The sequence below is a fragment of the Zonotrichia albicollis genome, chromosome 1 (assembly GCF_047830755.1).
Source record: "Zonotrichia albicollis isolate bZonAlb1 chromosome 1, bZonAlb1.hap1, whole genome shotgun sequence".
Taxonomy (NCBI): domain Eukaryota; kingdom Metazoa; phylum Chordata; class Aves; order Passeriformes; family Passerellidae; genus Zonotrichia; species Zonotrichia albicollis.
In genome coordinates this window covers 41921893-41928113 of record NC_133819.1, presented here as the reverse complement: position 1 = coordinate 41928113, position 6221 = coordinate 41921893, and positions in this window count along the sequence as shown.

Sequence of the window (6221 nt, the reverse complement as noted above, 5' to 3'; positions counted from 1 at the left end):
GCTTATCTGACTTGGGTGGTTTGTGCTGCAGTGTTTTCAGAGCACACATTAGACTAAGGATCCTGCTGCTGGCTGCAGTGTGTTGTCTAAGTAGTAGTTGACCAAGGTTAGGACTTGACTTAAATTTCCAGTACACAAATGTTGAACATTGCTCTTTCCTCTGTGAAATTTGTGGCTACTTTCTGCTTATGGCTTCAGACTAGGAAATGTAAAAGATATATCCTTATCAAATGATATATCCTGATCAAATGATTGCCAAGACATTTTAATCAGTTCAGATTTTCTAGGTTTTTTTTTTTTGTTTTAATCAGTCTTAATTTCTCTAATTTGTTAGAAATCTCTCTATTTTGAATATGGTGGTACTCTTTTTTCCCCAGTTCCTTCATTCTGTAGTGGTTCTGGTGAACTCACAGAATGGGTCAGGTTGGGAGGGACCACAGTGGGGTCCCCTTGTCCAACCTCCCTGCTCAGGCAGGGCCATCCCAGAGCACATGGCACAGGATTGTGTCCAGGCAGTTCTTGAATATCTCCAGTGAGGGAGACTCCATAGTGTCTCAGGGCAACCTGTTCCAGTGCATAGTCACCTGCACAGTAAAGCTGTTCTTCCTCACATTCCAGCAGAGCTTCTGTGCATCACTCTCTGGCTGTTGCCTCTTGTCCTATTGCTGAGCACCACCAAGAAGAGCCTGGCTCCATCCCCTTGGCACCCTCCCTTTGGATACTGGCAGATATTGAGGTCCCCTCTCAGCCATCTCCTCTGGAGGCTGAACAGGCCCAGCTCCCTCAGCCTTTCCTTGTGAGGGAGATGCTCCCTTCCTTTAATCGTCTTTGTTCTGACACAGCACTTCAAGTGTGGCCTCCCTAGGGCTGAGTAGAGGGACAGGATCACCTCCCTTGACCTGAGTTACCTCCATATTTTCAAAATACCTAAATTTATTTAAGAGCAACATTTATCTAGTTGTGCACTTAACTCCCTCAAGTTAAGCACACTTGTTAAAATAGAAGATTGAACTGTGGACTTAGAAGTTTCAGTGAATGTTCTTAGCTGTCTTTAACTGCAGCCCTGAAAATTTTGCTTATGTCAACAGTTCAGTAAAGGTTGTGGGGGGACACATGGGGAAATGCATGACCTGCTGATGAACAGCTGTATGGAGTAAATTGTTTGGAAGAAAAAAATTAGGCTTCCAATGATGGATGCATGGCATGCATCAGTATCAGAACAATTGTCTAGGTTCAGTATGTAAACTTGAAACTGAATTTGGAGCGTGAATTTGGAGAAAGGATCCTCTGATGATGAAAACAGGACCCATTCTCACACAACTGCAGTGGTATGTGACGTAGGGTGGAACTGGATCTTAAGGGCAACATTTTAAACTAGTGGATACTGTCCATATATTTGAAAGACAACTGCAGTCCATAGGTTAGTTCCTTTGAGATCTATCAAAGCACAAAACCCTTTATGAAGCTGGGAAATTGGCCATATAATATATTAAGAGCTATTACACCAGGTGCCCTAATTTGGGAAGGCTGGGACAGGGGAAAACCTTACAAATGACTCATAATTTCACTTCTTAAAACAGATGTCACTTCTGTGTATTTGAAGCTTCTAAATGTGTTTTTCTCTAAGCCCCTATAGCTTTGGAGGTTTTTGGTTGTTTTGATTTTTAAATTCTTATTTACAAATGCTTGTGTACACAAAGACTGTCCCCTGCCATGCCTCTTCATTCTAAAATATTAAAGTAGCTTGCTTACCTCCTTCAAATTCTATTAATGCTACTGTCACTTCCTATCTGCAGCCTGCTCATGCTGTCTGGGGGGAAAATTTCCCAAAAAAGGAAAATACCTGAGAATATTTCTGTGTAACCTGATGTCTCTGGCTTCTTGTTTCCCTCTGATGAGACCAAGGCTCCTGGGCTGGTTGCTTTGTCCTCCTGAGCTGCAGTTCCCCCAACTCCTGCTTTGGTGAGAGTAGACTATTAAGGTGGGATTTACCACAGCTATCATGCAAAACACAGTCTCTGTGACAGAGGGCCCTTTTCACAAAAGGTAGTGCCAGTAAACCATGCTGCCTGTTCTCCTTTCACCATGAAGCGAAGCACCAAAATAAATAAATTGGGTGAAAACCGTGAAACTAATTTGGCAAGAATACTTTCTTGCTCTAGGCTGGGGAGGGGTTAGGTTTGGGGTTACTCCAATTTTTGAAAGAGTAACATTACAAATTACATTAATTTTGCTCTCAATCACTCTTCCGTGCCTTTAGTGCTGTTGGGTACAAAGTTTCAGACTAGCACATAAGATCCAGAAAGCAAAGAGGTGATGCAAGAACTACAGGACACAATTTTAATAACACTTTTTAAACTCTATTCAGTATGAACACTATAAAAATGCTACAATATAAATCAACTAAATTCCTTTAGACTTTCAGGGCTAGTTCAATGTAGACAAGTTGCTGATCAGATTGAAACTAAAAGGTTTCCGGGGAATTTTGTAAATCTTCTCTTCCTCCTTCTCTACCCTGTTCCCACATCAGTTCTTTTGAGTATGCTGATTCTAATAAAGCTGTTCTGCAAATTTTAAGCTTGAAATTTTTGAGCAAATGTCCACTTTATTTCCAGGCAGGTCATATTTTCCAGCTGAAAATTACAATTTCTGGAACGTGCACATGGCTTTTAGGTTTGATGGACTAGCTACTATATTAACCTTAAATTTCTAGTGATACTACTGAAATGCAAGAATTGCTGCCTGTTGGGCTGCAGTCTCTTCTTGGGGAGCAAACAGTTTGCAGTGGGACACCTACAGCAGCAGAACTGTTGCCTATCAAATACCTCATGGCTTAATGCTTCTCTGTGCCATGCAGATGCATGCACAAAACCACTGAGAAGAGTTAGCCTAAGCTTGCATTTGGAAAGTGTGGGGATTTATTTCATCTCTGGTGCCATAAGTAATTAATTTAACAGCAATTAGTAATTGCTGTTAAAAATGCTAATTCTTCATCTTCAGCTGTTTAAAAATCACACATTCCAGCCTGTTTAGTGTGGTGTCATGGTTTGTGAAGTTCAGTTGCAATACTGAGCACAAAAATAGAGCCTCAAGAGCTAAAGAAAGTTCAGCAGATGCACCACATTGAAGTCTTCTCTGAGCTCATTTTTGCAGTACTTGGAATATTCCATTTGCTAGCTAATCATCCTGTATTTACTTCATGTAATACATGGGAATAGTCTTGAAAAAAATATGTTGAGGTGCCCATGTGAGAACATAAAAATGAAGGAGGGAGATGTGCCTCAGACAGGCTGTATTCAGTGGAGTTCCCTGAGTTGTGCAGTAACACACATTTCTTCCTCTTCACTCTTCCAAAGAAACTAAGTCTGTCTCTTTCAGTGGTTTGGGCTTCCAAGCTGCTTTCCCATTTTTCTACTTCCTTCTTCCTTGCCTTCTGGCAAGAAAAGCAAAAAGCCCCATAACTGCATTTATGAAAGTGAAAAAAAGAGAACATGAATTCGTGAGGCCAGTGCTGAGTGTGAGGGACTCGGACTGTAGTGTTTCATTGTAACACAGCACACAGAGCATGCCAAAGAGCCACTGGGGCTCACTTCATGAAAACAGCAATGCAGCTGTGGCCTGGAGCTCCCTTATTGCAGCAGCTGGCATTTACCCAACTGCTTCAAGGAACTCCAGTCACAGTTTTGGAAATTATTTCAACATGGGGCCAAGAAGTGGCAACTGTCATACAGCTATGCTGTGTACACTGCCATCTCCTCTAGTGAGGGGGCTTTCTCCATTGGCACTGATTTTTGGTCACTATGGAGGGTGTCTTGGAGGAGATGTAATGAGGGAGAAAACCAGGTCACTCATCACTAATCTGCTTCCAGGGTTGTCCCTCTCTGTGCCTGGCTGACTGGAGATGTTACCACAGCTCAGCATCTAACCGTGGGGTTGCTTCTCTGCCACCCTGTCCTGCCTTTAGCTCTGCTCCTGCCAGTCCAGCAGAGGCTGTGGCAGGGTAAGAGAGACTTCTTTTCCTGGAAAACTGTCAGGTGTAGCACATAACCAAGAGGAAATTAATAGCTGTATACCTGGAATGGGATTTCCATCACATCACAGTCAGCCAGTTACTGTTACTTGCATTAAACTCTATTGTTACTTACAGTAAATGTTGTTTCAATTCCCTCTTTAAAGGAAAAATACTGTACTGGAAAGTTAGTGTCATAAAAAGGGTGAGGAACATCTGCTGTACCTCTGTGAAGAGCAGCATAATGTAATGCTATAAATATTTTCAAGATACCAACTGCTATGCTGTTGTCCAGTTTTCATTCCTTCTCTGTCACATGACCTTACAGTTCCCTAGTTTTGCTGGACTTTCACTTTTCCTTTACCTCTTATAAAAAAAAAATAAATTGGCCTCAATAAGTTAGGCTCTAAATGGCAAGCTAACCTTTATCATTCATACATCATTGATATGTATTTCCTGGAGAGGGCCTGAACAAGAAAACCATCTTAAAGACAGTAGAAACTGGAAAGAGGTTGCCATCTATTTTATCTTTTGTAGTTATGTTTTTTGTTTCTGTAGCTCCATGAAAAGCAGTCTGTCCTCAGGACAGTTGTCTTCAGTACTAACATCTGTATTCATAATCTAGCAATGCTGCATGAAGGCATTCTTAAGACTCACAAGGGAAGGGCTACAAAATAGCCTTAGATGCTACTGAACATCTTAAAAGACCTGACAGCTGCTTGCTTCTATCTCAGTTGAGTTCTGTCTCTGTCAGACCACAGTAGCCTAGACATATGCTTTGTGGCTTTGGAGTTATTCAGCCAGTTGTGAAATATTATCAAGGAAGAAAAGAAAACAAGAAGGAAATTTTCTTCAGAAGAGAGATGCCAGCTTCTGTAACGTAATCTAATTTATAATGTACTAGTGTGAAAAGAGGTAGTGAAGGCACTGGGAACTTGTAAGCAGTAACAGCAAATGTTCCTGACTGCACCTACCTGCTCAGTCCTGCAGTCTGGGATGCTGCCAACAGAGCCATGTTAGACTCACCCCAATCCCAGGCAGAAGCTGGGGCACACCCATGGTGATACCTCATTTGTTTTAGTGGAAACGCCCACGCCTTGGGAATCACAGGACTTGCCCGGCTTATTTCCCTCCCAAGCCAATTCCTGCAGCCAAACATTGTTTGTGACAGTGCCAGGTCTGTATGATCCTGCCTAGGGACACTGTATTCCCCTGGATTGTGTTTTCTAACCAGGAGAAGCACACGGTCTGCTGGTACACACTGAGCAGGGAGCATGGCCCAGCTGCTCTGCTCTGGCCCATACTTCTGCAACTGCCTGGTTAAGGGGGTTCCTGCAGAGCTAAAAGTAGCCCCAGCCTCATGGGGCTCTGTAGCACATTCCCACTGCACTGTGTGGCTCCCAAAGAGAAGCAGTATCTGAACAGCCTGACCTGTTCCCTAAGCAGGGAATCTGTCCCTATACAGCTAATGTTAAGCAAACAAATCTCCTCTTTCTCAACCTGTAGCAATTTTCCTTTTCTTTGAATTTAAACAAGTATAATTGAACTTAACTACAAAGGACCATAATAGCTCTGTGGGTAATACATCAATAATACAGAAGCAAACATAACACACCTTTGCTTACATATAAAAGGTTCAATCTACTCTTAGTAGGCCGCAAAAACTTTTATAGTTACTTTTAAAAGCTGACCTGGGCAAAGGTATGGAAGTATATTAGAACATGGTTGGTGATATGAGTATTTTCTCATTCACAACAAGAAATGTTTTCAGAGAAAATGATTCTTCTGTACTCAGCACTGGTGAGCCACACCTTGAGTGCTCTGTCCAGTTCTGGGCCTCTCAGTTCAGGGAGGACATTGAGGTGCTGGAGTGAGTCCAGAGAAGGGCGACTGAGCTGGTGAAGGGTCTGGACCACGAGTCCTGTGAGGAGCAGCTGAGGGAGCTGGGATTGTTTAGCCTGGAGAAAGGGAGGTTCAGGGGTGGCCTTACTGATATCTAGAACTGCCTGAAAGAAGGTTGTAGCAAGATGGAGATCAAGAGCTTCTCTCAAACAACTCATGACAGGACAAGAGGACGTAGCCTCAAGCAGCACCCAGGGGAGGTTTAGGTTGGACATTAGGAGGAATTTCTTCCCAGAAAAAGTGATTAGACACTGGAATGGGCTGCCCAAGGAGGTGGCAGAGTCACTGTCCCTGGAGGTGTTTAAGGCAA